Below are 16,903 nucleotides of genomic sequence, written 5' to 3'. Positions count from 1 at the left end.
GGCAAGACTTTCCCTTAACAAAACCATGCTGTGTCAGAGTTATAACTGAAGTCTTGTCTAGATGATCCTGCAGTGCTTCTTTAACCAGTGCCTCCATTAATTTTTCTGGAACAGAAGTTAAACTAACAGGCCTATAATTACTTGTGTCTCCCTTTGATCCTCCTTTGTGAATTGGGGTCACATTTGCACATCTGCAGTCCATGGGTACCTCCCCTGAGTCAAAAGAAGCTCTCATAATTATGGCTAAGGGTTTGCTTACTTCCTTTGCTGATGCTATATAAGCTTGCTTTCTTGCATCATGTGCCTTTACTATTGCTAAGAAAATATTTCTTATATTTCTTTCTGTTGCTTCACTGATGGTTACTTTAAACTTCTTATATAATTGATTAATTTTTATTGTTAATCAGTTAAATGGTAGTTAAATGGAAATCATGCACCAGACTAGAGCACAAATCAATGGGCACAAAATAGGAGTGCTGTGGCTCTGGGAGAACCATGGAGGGGGGAGGGAGGTATTCTCCTACAAATTATGGACTAACAAAATGTGCAATTTGTGGATCATAACATGATACAGCCAAGAGGGATGTCTTTGTGTGGGTTCGGTGCAAAATTTGAAGAAATTAGGCACCAACTCAGCATTCTGATGCTTGAAGGAATTAAAATGGGACTCATCAAGCACTCAGCTGCCCAACTTAATGCCAGAGCTGACATTTGTGCATCAGGCAACACAGTGACAAACTCCAAGGCAGAATGCACTGGTCTCTCAAGGAGTTAGTTACTGTCGGTGGCTCTATTGTCAGGGAAACAAGAAATATGTTGTGCATGAAGGAGAGGTGGAATAGGACCAGGGTGTGTCTGCCAGGGACAAAAGTAGATGGTGTAGAGCAGATATCTTTTAAGGGCACAAAAGATATCCATTTACACGTTGGCACTAATTATATTAAGAGTAGATCTGAAGACATACTTAACAAGTACAAGCAACATTGGCGAAAAAGTCACAAGTTAGGATTCAATTTGAAAGTATTAGAAATTCTTCCCAGACACAATAGGAGGGAGTACATGTTGAGAGCCCTGTCAATCAATTTAGCCTCAGAGAGAATATGTAATATTCATGGGATAGAATTTTTCTCTGCTTGTTAACAGGAGAGACCTGTTTAAGTGTATACACTTAAATATAAGGAGTGCAAGAATATTTGCCGATGCAATTGAGGCTGTGTTAGGTGGGTCAAAAAACTGCTAGCTTGGTGTGACTAACATATTAACTAGAACCGCAGGCTGAGGTGAAAGTGATTCATGCACTGCTTCTATTGTAATATGTAGCAATCTGAAAAGCAAAGTGTTGGAGTTTTCGGGCCTTGCTGTGGGTCATTATGGAACAAGTAAATATATAGGCTGTGTTAGAGTAACTATATGTAAGAATATGTACATGTATACTACTGCTAGGAGCATTGTAAATTGATAAATTTGAAGTTTGTATTTGATTAAGTCATCAAATGCAAACATTGTAGGGATAGCAAAGTTGAATTTGAATATGGGGAGTACAATGTATACAGGAAGGACAGGAGAGGTGGAGAGATTATGCTCTTAGTTCAGAAGCATATCAAATCTAAGCCAGTGCATCCAGTTGACAAGGGTGACGAGTGCAATGTTGAGTCAGTTTTGTATGATATAAACAATGAAAAAACAAAATTGAAAGTAGGAGTGTGTTATAGGCCTAATGACCGTGATGAGTAAATCAAACAGCTCCTCCGCTAGGGTGCCTCCGTAGCCAGGTGGACAGGAGCAGAAGTGCGTAGTACACGCTTCTTGATTAGACCGGGGTTCAAGCCTGTGACCACCAAATACAGAGGATGCAGAAAGGTCAGGGAATGACCACCGCATATCCCTGGAGAAATATGGCCTTAGTTGCTGATGCTCCTAAAAACCAAATAACAAACAAACAGCTATACAGAGAAACAGAGTGGGCTGCTAAATCAGAATGTCTGTTATTGACTGTTTTCTACAGCAGCATGTTAGAGAAGCAACAAGAGGAAGCAATACTCATGATCTGGTTAGAGAAGAAAAAAAAAAAATTATCAGGTGATACAAGAAGCCTATGGTAGATATAAAATATGTACTGCTGTAGCATTATTTTATGTATGACCATAAGTGATTAAGGCAGTGCATCCAGTTTACACGGGTGACGAGTGCAATGTGTCATAATGGGGAATTTTAACTTTCTAGGTGTTGACTGGAATTTGTGGGTTTGCCACTCACACACTAGTAAGACTTTTGTGGATTTCCTGGATGACTGTTTTTTTACAGTAGCATATTAGAGAGGCAACAAGAGGATGCAATACTGTTGATCTGTTATCAGCAGTAATTCTTCATCCATTAAGAATGTGCAGGTAAAAGACCCACTGGGTGGCAGCATTGACTTGGACTTAATGACATGAGGGCTACTCAGGCCAAACCCACTGGGTGGCAATGATCACAGTGTACTAATATGGAATTTATTATTATTATTATTATTATTATTAATGGCCATATGGTACAAGGAAGCCTGAGGCTTATGCTGCACCAGCCAAAAAAAAAAAAAAAAAATTCCCAAGTTACCCCCCTGTGTGAGAGAGAGAGAGAGAGAGAGAGAGAGAGAGAGAGAGAGAGAGAGAGAGAGAAGTAGAAAGGAATCACCAAGAAAGAGAAGAATGATGATATCCAGCTCAGGACCCTGGGTTTGCCAAGCCCATACTCACCAGATGTGAGCCCCCGGGGTTTAATTAAAGACGTAACTACTGTCAACGGGAAAGGCTTTTGTAAGGGTGATTACAGTGGTCTCAGACAGTTTTTAAATTCTGTGGGACCAATTGATGATGTTACCAACAGCAAATTCTAACTGGTAAGTATTCAGGAAGTAACCAAAGAAGCTACTAGGCTTTTTATACCAAGAAAGAAATACTGTTCATGGCTTAGACCTAAATGGATGTCAGATGAACTATTGAGACACATAGCAGAGAAGAAAAGTGCATAGGATGCATAAAAGTTATCAGGTGATACAGTAGCCTATGGTAGATATAAATTATGTACTGCTGAACCAATAATTTATATATGACCTAAAGTCATTTTCAAGTTTTTTCTTTCATCGTAATTGGGTATAAATAGACTTAATGTTGCTTTTAGCTTATGTTTTTCTTTGAAAACCCCTCTCTCCAAATCTGGTCTCCAGAGCTCTTAGAAAAAGCTTTCATCAATATTGGGTTTTGCATTAGGCTCATATTGTCATTATGTCACTAGCCAAATTTATTTATTTTATTTACATACAACAAACCCAATTACACTGAATGAGATTATTTATAAACTTTGCAACAAAAAAAGAAAAAAAAAGTTGCAATTTATACATTAGTAAATTTTATTTCGTGTTACGAGTTTCAGGAAGCATCAGCTGCACCTTATGTCATATTACCCCAGTCTGTTATGTGTATTCACAAGCCGTTGTGTGGGCTAAACACTCCAAATAAGTCATGAAAGAAAAACCCTACTCCATCTGCCTGATATTGGCTATGAATTCTACAATGGAATTAGAATGCACTCCTCTCTAAATTTGTGAATATTTCAGTAACAAAACTTGAATTTATCTATCTATATAAATATATATATGGATAGATAAATTTAAGTATTTTATTTTTTTTAATCTGCTTTTATTATTCAGGCATTTATTTAATTTTTCCATGGTAACTACATCTGACAGGTCAGCAATCCCCACTCATACTCTCTCTAATATACTTACATTCCATTATGGTTGCTGGGTATTTCTGCTATTACTAGCAGTTCCCCGATCCATAACCATTCCAATATATTACTTTTCACTACAACTTATTATTATTTTTACAGTATATATATATATATATATATATATATATATTAAACCGAAGTATTAAAACAAGGAATGAGCCCCGATTAGCACAACAATAATTATAATACACCGATCTCTAAAATTAAAAGCATATAGATCCATAAAATGATCCGTTTTACATATAAATAAAGAGTTCCTTTAGCTTTTCACACTATAATTCCGTCAGCCCTCCCTCCACAAAAAAAAGAACTATTTTGGAAGTTGACATTTCATACGACCCATCAGCCGAAAAGTTTCTTCCTCCCTAATCTGTGATGACCTTGCCTCTCCGACAAATGTAATTTCCATTTCCATTCAGCCAAAATTATTTCTCTTCGTTTCTCGTAACGAACACGCCGCATCAAACCAATAAAAATCAACTAATACGGTAAAAACAAACAAAAATTAAAATATTTAAAAAAAAAATAAATAAAAATCAAATATGTATAGTAAAAAAAAAAAGCTGAACCTGCCATTTTTTTGAGGGCAGAAACTCAACATATCCTAATAAAACTTAGGATATATTGTTCATTAAAGGTCTTGATAAAGAGAAGTAAATAAATTTATACATTATTTAAGTAATAAGAAATAGATGTCATACGCATAAAAACAATGTACATTTAAAAAAGTAGAGAAATACAAAAACCGAAAATTGAACTAAGCGCCACATTTGTACTTCTACCTTACTCTCGACCACAGAGAAGTAACATAACTTACTACTCTGTACTCTCGACTGAACTGAATTGGTGTTAGCTTATTAGTTATATCGTAGGAAAAAAAAAAAAAAAAAGGCGTTGTAAGCCCAATGATTTAGAAACTGAAAGAAATTATTATATTGCTTTCATGATATTCCTCTTATCCGTTTATATTCTGTGTAGAGAGATTTTGCTTCAATTAAAAAGTTCTCAAGTGAACTATTTTCTGCTGCGGCGGATTTGTTCTTGGGCATTATTAATATATCTCTATACATTAAAAACGTTTTCCTCCTAGTGATATTTATTAGAGCCAATCGGAGAAGAGGGCGGGGCAATTACGCCACTTATTCAAGCCATAATTGCCTCTATACATGACCACGCTCGGCATCATTTGATGTTCCATTGTAATGTTAGCTAATGAAGGAACCCGATATAGTTTGTATATTTGTAAATAGTTTCGTATTTTGCAAATATTTTAAACATTTGTATGTCCTGCTCATTCGGATGGAACAATATTGCTCCTGCATTACATAGGGGCAGGCGCCTCCGTAGCCAGGTGGGAAGGAGCAGCAGTGCGTAGCACACGCTTCTTGATTAGACCGGGGTTCGAGCCCGTCACCACCAAATACGGAGGATGCGGAAAGGTCAGGGAATGACCACCGCTTTTCCCGGAGCAATATGGCCTTAGTTGCTAATGCTCCTAAAAACCACATAACAACAGCATTACATAGGTCATTTCCTGATTAGATATCGATCAGTGCGTTTCGACAGGTGTGTTTGAAATCCGTGACGTTTGATTTGCTAATTATAAGTACTATCGTAGTAATTAACACAATGTCGCGACCTAGATTGGCAATCACCGATTCCCAGAAAAAATGATGCTGTCATGAATTTTCATGGAAATATAGAGAGAAATATGCCGAACTAATCATAGAATAAGTTCAATGATGATGGAGCAAGTTGAAAATTAACATTACGGGAAGCGGGTAGCTAATTTGTATGAAAAACATGCCGAAACTCAGTGAACTGTTAAACAGCTCAGATATAACGTAAGATCTTCACAAGATCCTGATAATGAAGAAACCACTGAAGTACCATATTATTGCAATTTAGGTGATATGGTAGATGAATGTCAACATTGCAGCAGATTATTTTTTAACTGCAAACTTGGAAGAGCCACACATTTGTGTTGTCACAGAGGGAAGGTATGTTTACCAACGACACATACCTGTCCTGACGCTTTAAAGACTTTTTGTTGTTTGACAACACGAAAAAGGGGAGACACATCCAAGAAAACGTTTGAGTCTACATCAATCTTTATACCTTTGCATCTTTTAATGCCAAAAACACGGACTTTCAAGGTGGCACGTTTCAAGACGGAGAAGTGTTGATGGAATGAGCTAAAAGAGTGAAAAGGACTGATGTAGACTCAAATATTTTCTCATTCAAGTCTATATCAGCAGGGGTTGGCGAGCGAAGACCCCTAGTTATTATTATTATTCTTACTATTAGTCATATGATGCAAAGAAGCCTGAGGCTTATATTATGCTGCACCAGCCAAAAAAATTCCTGAGTTACCCTGAGAGAGAGAGAGAGAGAGAGAGAGAAAACAAGAGAAAGAGTCAGAAGTAGAAGAATTAGCATTAGCATTAGCATTAGCAGAGGCATATGATGCAAGAAAGCAAGCTTATTCAGCATCAGCCAAAAAAAAAAAAAAAAACCCACTCCCATTTCACCCACCCCTCCGTTCGTTCGAAATACCTGTCCAGTTGAGCTTTAAATTTGTTTAGGCTATCAACTTCAACAACAAGTGATGGAAGTCGGTTCCACCAACCAACCACCCGCTGGCCAAAGGCAAATTTCCGCACATCTATCCGACATCCGTCCTTCCTCAATTTGAATTTATGTCCTCTGAGGTGATTATTCTGAGAAAGATGAAGAATCCCATTGGCATTGAGCATGCTCAAACCATTCAAAGCCTTATACACCTCTATCAGATCACCTCGCCGGTGCCTAGTCTCCAAACTCTGTAATTTGCAAAACTTAAGCCTTTCTTCGTAAGAGCAACCCTTTGTTCCATTTACTAATCTTGTTGCCCTTCTCTGTACCCGTTCCAGCAGCTCTACATCCTTCTTGAAATGAGGCCTCCAGACCTGTATACAGTACTCAAGATGTGGCCTTACCATTGCCTTATACAAGGGAATAATCACCTCCTTATCCCTGCTAGAAAAATTCCTGTATATCATTGACAAGACACCATGAGCTACTCTTGCAGCTCGTCTGCACTGCTCAGAGAACTTCATATCTGCCTGCACAATTACCCCCAGGTCCTTTTCATTCTCCACCACTGTCAGTGTAGTACCGCAGAGTTGATACGTTGCTCTGGGGTTACTGTTACCCATATGCAGCACTTTACATTTGTCGATGTTAAACCTCATTTGCCACCTCTCAGCCCATCTGTTCAACCTTTCCAGATCCTGTTGCAGCAGCATAGCGTCAGTATTGTCCTTAACGACCCTGCCAACCTTTGTATCATCTGCAAACTTGGACATTAAACTTGATATCCCATCATCAATATCATTCATAAACACCGAAAACAACAACGGACCCAACACTGAACCTTGAGGAACTCCACTAATAACATTAGTCCACGTTGAGCAGTGTCCATTGATTACCACTCTCTGTCTTCTGCCACTCAACCATCCCCTTATCCATAGCAGCAATTTGCCTCCAATGCCACACTGCTCCAATTTGTGCAGCAGTCTTCCATGTGCAACAGTATCAAAAGCCTTTCTAAGATCCAAATATATAATATCAAAGTTATTCCCTGCATCCAGTTCTTTTGTGACTACATCATAGTATCCAATCAAATTGGTCAGGCAAGACCTGCCCTTAACAAAACCATGCTGCGTCTGAGCTATAACTGAATTCTTGTCTAGATGATCCTGCAGTGCTTCTTTAACCAGTGCCTCCATTAATTTACCTGGAACAGAAGTTAAACTAACAGGTCTATAATTACTTGTGTCAGCCTTTGATCCTCCTTTGTGAATTGGGGTTACATTTGCACATCTCCAGTCTATGGGTACCTCCCCTGAGTCCAAAGAAGCTCTCATAATTATGGCTAGGGGTTTGCATACTTCCTTTGCTGCCTCCTTTAATATAACTGGATAGATCCCATCCACCCCAGGTGCCTTTTTTATGTTTATCCTCAACAAACTCTCCTCCACTTTCCTCTCAGTTATTACAAAATCATCCAGCTCACTGCCAATGTTTACTTTACCTACATCATTCTCCTTCCTGAATAACTCCTCATGCGTGAATGTAGATGCAAAATACTCGTTTAGATTGTTAGCCACCTGAGCAGGATCCTCAACTGTTGAACCATCAATATCCAGTGGACCAATCTGATTCATCCCTTTCCTTTTCGAGTTCAAGTATGTAAAGAACTCTTTTCTGCTTTTCTTTGCATCCTTTGCCAAGGATTTTTCATAGTCTGCCTTTGCCTGCCTAATCTCCTTGGTGACTTGGTTACAGACCAACTTATATCTATCATAGGCTTCCATGTCACCCATTAATTTGTATGTATCCCATGCATTTTTCTTCTCTGCCACATGTCTCATTAGTTCATCTGACAACCATTTAGGCCTAAACCTTGAACAATATTTCTTAGTTGGTATGTAAAGCCTGGTAGCCTCCAAGATTAGTTCCTTGAATGCTTCCCATTTTGAGTTTGCTGTTGGTAACATCATCAGTTGGTCCCACTGTATAGAATTTAAATACTGTCTCAGACCATCATAGTCGCCTTTACGAAAACAAAAACCCTTCCCTTTACCTCTGATGGTAGTTACCTCCTTGAGTAAATCCCACTTCAACACACTGTGATCACTGCCACCTAGTGGTTCATTTATCTGCAGGTTCTTAATGCATGAAGAATCACTACTGATAATCAGATCAAGAGTATTGCTCCCTCTTGTTGCCTCACGAACATGCTGATGTAGAAAACAATCATCCAATAAATCCACAAAAGCCTTGCTAGTGTGCGAGTGACCAACCCACAAATTCCAGTCAATATCTGGGAAATTAAAGTCCCCCATTATAAGACTCTCTGATTTACTGGCCCACTCTATTTCCCTGTACAATATCTTATTATACTCATCAGAGTCATTAGGCCTATAGCACACTCCTACTCTCAATTTTGATTTCCCTATGCTTATGTCACACCAAACTGACTCGACACTGCCCTGTCCATCGATGTCGACTGGCTTCACTTCCTTGGACTTTATGTGTTTCTTAATTAATAGCATAACCCCTCCTCCCCTCCTGTCCTGTCTATCCTTTCTATACACATTGTATTCCCCAAATTCCAGTTCCGCATTACTTATATCTGTGTGACACCACGTCTCTGATATCCCAACAATATCTGCCTTTGATGTTTTGAGCAATACCTCAAATTCATCAAATTTATTTACCAAACTCCTAGCATTGGTGTACACGCAGGTATACATGCACCTGTTTCTGTTCTTAGCTACTCTAACACAACCCATGTGTTTACTTGTACCGCAATGACTACCAGCAGTCTCTGAAATATCCTGCATCTTGTTTTTCAGACTTCTGCTCATTTGAATAGAAGCAGTGCAAGAATCACTTCCACCTCTGCCAGTGGCTACTGTTAATCTATTAGTCCTTGTATCCCCCCCAAGTAGCAGTTTTCCGACCCACCTAACACTGATTCGACAGCATCAGCAAAAATTCTTGCACCCTTTCTATTTAAGTGTATCCCATCCCTGTAGAAGCAATCTCTCCTGTTAACAAGTACAGTCCAGGCTGAAAAAAATTCTACCCCTTGAGCCTTGCACAATCCCTCCAGGGCCGAATTGATCGACAAGGCTCTCATCATATACTCCCTCCTATCGTGTCTGGGCAGAATTGCAGACACTTTCAAGTTCAACCCTAATTCACGGCTTTTTTTCAACAGTGACCTGTACTTGCTAAGTAATTCCGCCGGTCTCCTACTCTTAATATCATTAGTGCCAACGTGTACAACTATATCACCTTTTGTGCCCTTAAAAGATGATATTCGCTCTACGAATGATGATATCCAACTCAGGACCTTGGTTTGCCAAGCCTGTACTACTGACCAGATGTGAGTCCCCTGGAGTTATCATATTCCACCAATTTCCAACTCTGCAGGTGTAGAAATAAGAGATTCCCACATTTTCATACGAACGTTTCACTTAGTGAGGGAATACGTCAAAACAATAAGACCCGTGCAATAGAAGAATGCGATATATGATTAACATCTTAGATTAATCTTTACAAGCTGGTACCCTTCCGGTTGAGTTTTGAGGAGGCATGACTTCACCACATATGCCTAGCCCGCTATGGTTAGGGCTATACTAGATGGGCGCTAAAAACTCGCCGTTGGAAATGTCTTCGAACACCCGGTTTTACAGGAAGCAGAGGGAAAAGGCATGCAAACTAGATGGGCACTTCCAACAATGCTTTGGAAATGCCCATTCAACTGGCATTGAATGCCCGTTAGTTGGCGCTCAATGGCAGTGGAGGCATTTATATTGCCTGAGGAAACAATATTTGACATTGAGAAATTTATTTGTGAGGTGGAAAGGAGGCCTGCCTTGTACAACACAGAATTAAAGGATTACCCCAGATGCCTAAAAAGGGTTTTAATGAAATTTATTATATGTGAGGGAAAGTGTTAAATAATTTAAATTTTTTTTTGATTTCCACATACATTTAATTGAAATTCATTGTACATAGTTTCTTATTTTTCAGAATTTTAATTTTCTACTAAATACTAATATTTATTTTAAAAAATAGGATAAATTTTATTGTAATTATATTCTAGTATTTTGCCATGAAAGGGCACTGACATGACACCACTGAAATATGTAGAAAAGGAATCCCTTATTGACACACCTGAAGACTGCTGTCGTTTCCATTCCCTCTTCCATCTTACAGGTTAATGTCTTCAAAAACGTATCCATCCCTTCTTCTCAGAAAATTATGTAATATGCAACAATTTTTTATTACATTGATAGCAGAATGGGGATTCAATAATATGCTAGAGTGAAAAATGTGCAACTTATTGCTCGGTATTCCAAATGTGCATTCTACAAGTCACCTTGCTCGAGTTAATCTATAATTGAAAATTCTTCACTCACTGCTCAAATTTTTTGATGACTATGGTCGCATTAAATTTTCAGTAAGTCCAAATGTTTCATCCCTTATAAAACCAAATGCCATTGCCGGCTCATTTGTACCAGGAAGAGCTCTATTTAACAGCAAATTAGGTTCTTTCATTAAAAACTGTCTTCCAAAATTTGAATTTTTAAAAATATTTGAATCACTATTGCTTCCATAAACACCAACATCTATTGTAGTGAAACAGTAGTTTCTATTGATTTCCACATCATGGTATCAATTTTTTCGATTTTTTCACTAATTAACATTAGAAGTTCATCAAAATTCTGTATCGACATTCTGTAAAATAAAAAAAAAACTTCTCAGTGAAATTTCCTATATGCTTCAAACAATATAAAACTGTCCTGTTTTTAACCAATTTGAACTTGCTGGATGAATCCACCAATGTCGTTTTCTCTTTCTACACGCAACAAACTATATACATAAATGCATAATACATCTAACTTGAACAACAATATGCATCTCGAAACAGGCTAGAAAAAGTGAGTCACTAGTGGTATCCAATGCAACGTTAAAAACTCCCCTTCTAGTTTGAAACTATCTGACGATAGAAACACTACATGTAGTTTTGAAGGCATTTACAATGCCAGCTTGACGCCAGTGCTTTGAGCACCCATCAAGTATAGCCCTTAGGGCTATATTTATAGTTATACTTAATAGTTATAGTTCCATGTAAAGGCTATACATTATAGCCCTTAGAGCTATACTAGACGGGTGCTTAAAGTGTCAGATTTATTACTTTTATTTCGTTAACTAATAAAACAGCACTAAAATAGTTCGGAAACATTTCTTTACCAATTTCAATCCAACACTTCGCCTTTATTTCTTTGTTGGTATAATCCTTTAATGTTGTGTTATACAAGGCAGGCTTCCTTTCCACCTCACAAATAGATTTCTCAGTGTCAAACATTGTCTTCTCCAAATAACAACAAACAAACTAATGAACAATGAAAGCCAACCATCCCATGCATGGGGAGAATGTCTTCTCAGGCAATACAAATGCCCAGTCGCTGGTGCTTTCAATGCCTCTGACAGCATCAGCAGGCATTGAACACTAGCTAATGTCATCCAATGCAGCATTAAAAGTGCTGGTCTAGTATGGCTTTTGTCTTTTTATGGATTTATTGGATGATTGTTTTCTGCAGCAGCATGTTCGAGAGGCAACCAGAGAGAGTAATACTCTTGATCTGGTTATCAGCAGTGATCATTCGTGTATTAAGAATTTGCAGATAAAGGAACCACTAGGTGGCAGCGATCACAATGTACTGATGTGGGATTTACTTAAAGATTTCATTACCATCAGGGGGTAAAGGAAAGGGTTTTTGCTTCCTAAAGGTGAGTACAGTGGTCTCAGACAGTTTTTAAATTCTGTACAGTGGGATCAACTGACGATGTTACCAACAGTAAATTCTAAGTGGGAAGCATTCAAGGAATTAATCGTGGATGCTACTAAAAGTTTCATACCTATTAAGAAATATTGTTCAAGGTTTAGGCCTAAATGGTTATCAAATGAACTAATGAGGCTCGTAACAGAGAAGAAAAATGCATGGGATGCATATAAATTATCAAGCGACTCAGAAGCCTATGGCAGATATAAGCTAGTCTGTAATCAGGTCACAAAGGAGGTTAGGCAGGCCAAGGCAGATTACGAGAAATCCTTGGCAAAAGATGCTAAGAAAAACAGCAAGGATTTCTTTTCTTATATAAACTCTAAAAGTAAGGGGATGAATCTGATTGATCCACTTGACATCGATGGTTCGACTGTTGATGATCCTGCTCAGATAGCAAACAAACTGAATGAGTATTTTGCATCTACATTCACACACGAGGAATTATTAAGGTTTGAAAATGGCAGAAGGTTATCAAATTGTAGCAGGATACTTAATGATTTTGTAATAACTGAAAGCAAAGTGGAAGAGAAATTGTTGAAGTTAAACATAACAAAGGCACCTGGGGTGGATGGGATCTATCCAGTTATATTAAAGGAGGCGGCAAAGCAACTAAGCAAACCCTTAGCCATAATTATGAGAGCATTCTTGGACTCAGGGGAGGTTCCCATGGACTGGAGATGTGCAAATGTATCCCCAATTCACTAAGGGGGGGATCGAAGGGTGACACGAGTAATTACAGACCAGTTAGTTTAACTTCTGTTCCAGGTAAAATAATGGAGTCACTGGTTAAAGATGCATTGCAGGATCATCTAGACAAGACTGCAGCAATAATTCAGACACAGCATGGGTTTGTTAAGGGAAAGTCTTGTCTCACAAATTTGATTGATTATTATGATGTGGTTACAAAGGAATTGTATGCAAAAAAATAATTTTGATATCATATATTTGGATTTCAGGAAAGCTTTTGACACTGTTGCGCATGGAAGACTATTGTACAAATTGGAGCAGAATGGTATTAAGAGTAAGTTGCTACAATGGATAAAAGGATGGTTAAGTGGGAGAAGACAGAGGGTAGTAATCAATGGGTGCTGCTCTTCGTGGACTAATGTTATTATTTGGTTTTTAGGAACATTAGCAACTAAGGCCATATTGCTCCGTGGATATGTGGTGGTCATTCCCTGACCTTTCCGCATCCTCCTTATTTGGTGGTCACGGGCTCGAACCCCCGGTCTAATCAAGAAGTGTGTGCTATGCACTGCTGCTCCTACCTACCTGGCTACGAAGGCGCCTCTAATATTATTAGTGGAGTCCTTCAGGGTTCAGTGTTGGGTCCATCGTTGTTTTCTGTATTTATAAATGATATTGATGATGGTATATCAAGCTTAATGTCCAAGTTTGCAGACGATACGAAGGTTGGCAGGGTTATTAAGGACACTAATGACAGTATGCTGCTGCAACAAGATCTAGAAAAGTTGAGCAGATGGGCTGAGAGGTAGCAAATGAAGTTTAACATTGACAAATGTTTGTTTGTTTGTTTATTTGGTTTTTAGGAGCATTAGCAACTAAGGCCATATTGCTCCGGGGATATGCGGTGGTCATTCCCTGACCTTTCCGCATCCTCCGTATTTGGTGATCATGGGCTCGCCGGTCTAATCAAGAAGCATGTGCTATGCACTGCTGCTCCTGCCCACCTGGCTACCGAGGCACCTTGACAAATGTAAAGTACTACATATGGGAAGCAGTAACTCCAGAGTGACGTATCAACTCTGTGGTACTACACTGACAATGGTAGAGAACGAAAAGAATCTGGGGATAATTGTGCAGGGGAGATATGAAGTTTTCTGAGCAGTGCAGACAGTCTGCAAGAGTAGCTCATAGTGTCTTGTTAATGATATACAGGAATTTTTCTAACAGGGATAAGGAGGTGATTACCCCTTTGTATAAGGCAATGGTCAGGCCACACCTTGAGTACTGTATACAGGTCTGGAGGCCTCATTTTAAGAAGGATGTAGAGCTGTTGGAACGAATACAGAGAAGGGCAACAAGATTAGTGAATGGAACAAAGGGTTGCTCTTAGGAAGAAAGGCTTAAGTTTTGCAAATTACAGTGTCTGGGGACTAGGCACCGGCGAGGTGATCTGTTAGAGGTGTATAAAGCCTTGAATGGTTTGAGCATGCTCTATGCTGATGGGATTCTTCCTCTTGCTCAGAATAATCACCTGAGAGGGCATAAATTCAGATTGAGGAAAGACAGATGTAGGATAGATGTGCGGAAATTTGCCTTTAGCCAGCAGGTAGTTGGTTGGTGGAATAGACTTCCATCCCTTGTTGTGGAAGTTTATAGCCTAAATAAATTTAAGGCTCAGCTGGACAGGTATTTCGAATGAATGGAGGGGTGAAGTGGATTTTTTTTTTTTTTTTTGGCTGATGCTGCGTAAGCTTGCTTTCTTGCATCATATGCCTCTACTAATTGTAATGCTAATATTGTCTGCTTTGACATGTTATAGGTTAAAACAGATATGCTCTGTTGAGCATGTAATCTATGTAAAACAGTTTTTGCCAATTATGACACATATTAATAGTAGTTCCCTGTCCTGCAGTTTTTAATTGGACAAGTAATATTGGCTTCCATGGACCAGCCCTTACACATTTACAGTCAATCTCTGTGTCTGTGGTTCTATTGCACTTGGATCAGGCCAGCTCGTCAGTGTCACATTATTTTCCTAAACTAAGCTGTTACACCTCATTTGTGTGATTGGAACACCGTCCTCTTTCAAAATGTATAATCTTGCATCTTAAAATTGTATAATGGCATTATTGAGGAAGTTACAAGACTGCTCCTTCTGGAAGGTACCATTCACAAATCTATTAGATTAAAAAAACACAAAGAAAACCAGCCCCTAAACCATCAACCTGCTATGAATGCTTTACAGTTGGGATAGTGCAGTCCTTTTTGAAACATTCTTTGGGTTGTTGCTAACATCTGATGAAAACAGTTCATATCAAGATTTGTCATTTCAGCAAATCCTTTTTCACTTCTCTCAAAGGATTTTCTATGCCTGAAACTAATGCAACTTATCATTATGCATTCTGGATGAAAGGTTTGTAGGCAACAGTTCCCCATATAATAATTTATGCAATGCATTCATTTAATATGTGTACTGAGAGCCACTCCTGTATGAGTCTTGAATTCTTGGGTTGGATTTAGAAAACATTTCAGGTCAACTAAGGGGCCCCCTGATGTGTTAGAATATTGTCTGTAAATTTTATGTACAATCAAGTTTCTCTGATTGTTTGTTAGATAAAAAAAACCCCCTATTTTTAAGACCAAAAGACACAGGACCCTCACCCAACTAACTCTGAAAAAGTGTGATAAAATATTTAATAATTTTTCCCGTCTGAAGGAAAATTAACTTTGGTATTTTTACACAAGGAAAGAGCAGGAACCATAATTATTGTGCAACTGTAATTACATCGTGCCAGAAAAGAAACTGTAATTGCTGTTTTTGGGAGATGCTCTGGCAACTTGGCGCAGGGTTTTCCTAGGAAAAAAGTATTCAAGTCATTCCATTAGAATAAACTGTCTTCCTTAGATGGTCAGGGGTGACAGTCTAATTAAATTTAAGGTGCAACTGAATCAGCCCTTTCAGGAGATGAGAAAAGTATAAGGGCAAATATAGGGTTGTGTAGATTTTTTTTTTTGTTTTATGCACTAAAACTTCAGCTTGCTTGCATCGTCTGGCATGTAATCATACTAATGTTATATTAATCTATTTTACTAATTGATAAATACTGATATGATCAACATTTTGGTCATTTTTATTAAGATATTTATTACAGTATATTTTATTACTTACACATTGTATAGATTATTAATATACATTCTTACCATTATAAGTAAAAGTTATATAAGTTATATATCTAGTAATGACATATGTAGATTTTGTACCTTATATAATTTTGTATTATTTATGCTTAAATTCCTCTTCTGGTGTTCTATATGATGTTCAACTGGTTTAACAAAATGTAAAGAGCAACCTCTCAACAAGGTATCAATGAAAATCCGATAAATTTTAAATATTAAACTTGTAACTTAATCAAAGAAATCTCAAAGTAATCTGGGCTTTTTTTGGTGTGTGTACACAAATATTATACTGTACTAATCTTTTCTGTTTTTAATACAATAATGCAAATTCCCATCTTGTAATCTTTAAGTAATTTTTAAAAATCACTTTTTTGAAATTTGATTTATAAAATATATATAGTAGAACATCGATTATCTGAACCACTGCCACCCCCCAAAAACTTACAGTATCTAATTTTTTTTAGTGTACTGGTTGTTATATTAAAATATTACTCCTGCTGCTTAATGCATTTGTTTCCAATTATTTATTTGAAGATACATGCAGTGTAGCACAGAAATAGTCTTAATTTGTTATTACAGGAGTTAAAAATCAAATGTTGGCTTTAGCTACTATGTGGATCCAGGAGATGTGGATCCATGATCTTGATGAATCATTGTCTGTTGTGAGCATGGGAGCATGGTGGGGTAGTTCGTTAGCTTTCACTCAATCTGCTGTGAGCTATTATTTGTGTGCAATTACTTGTTTGTTTATGTAAAAAATGTGTGATTTATAATTGAAACCATGTAAAACAATTAGGCAAGTTCAAAATAAATATAATATACATTGTTTCTTCAAAACCTTTTGGTTATTATTTACAAAC

Source organism: Mastigoproctus giganteus, chromosome 11 (genome assembly GCF_048544385.1).
Source record: "Mastigoproctus giganteus isolate SK-2022 chromosome 11, ASM4854438v1, whole genome shotgun sequence".
Classification (NCBI taxonomy): Eukaryota; Metazoa; Arthropoda; class Arachnida; order Uropygi; family Thelyphonidae; genus Mastigoproctus; species Mastigoproctus giganteus.
The sequence above is the reverse complement of the archived record's forward strand: the minus strand, read 5'-3'. Positions refer to the sequence as shown.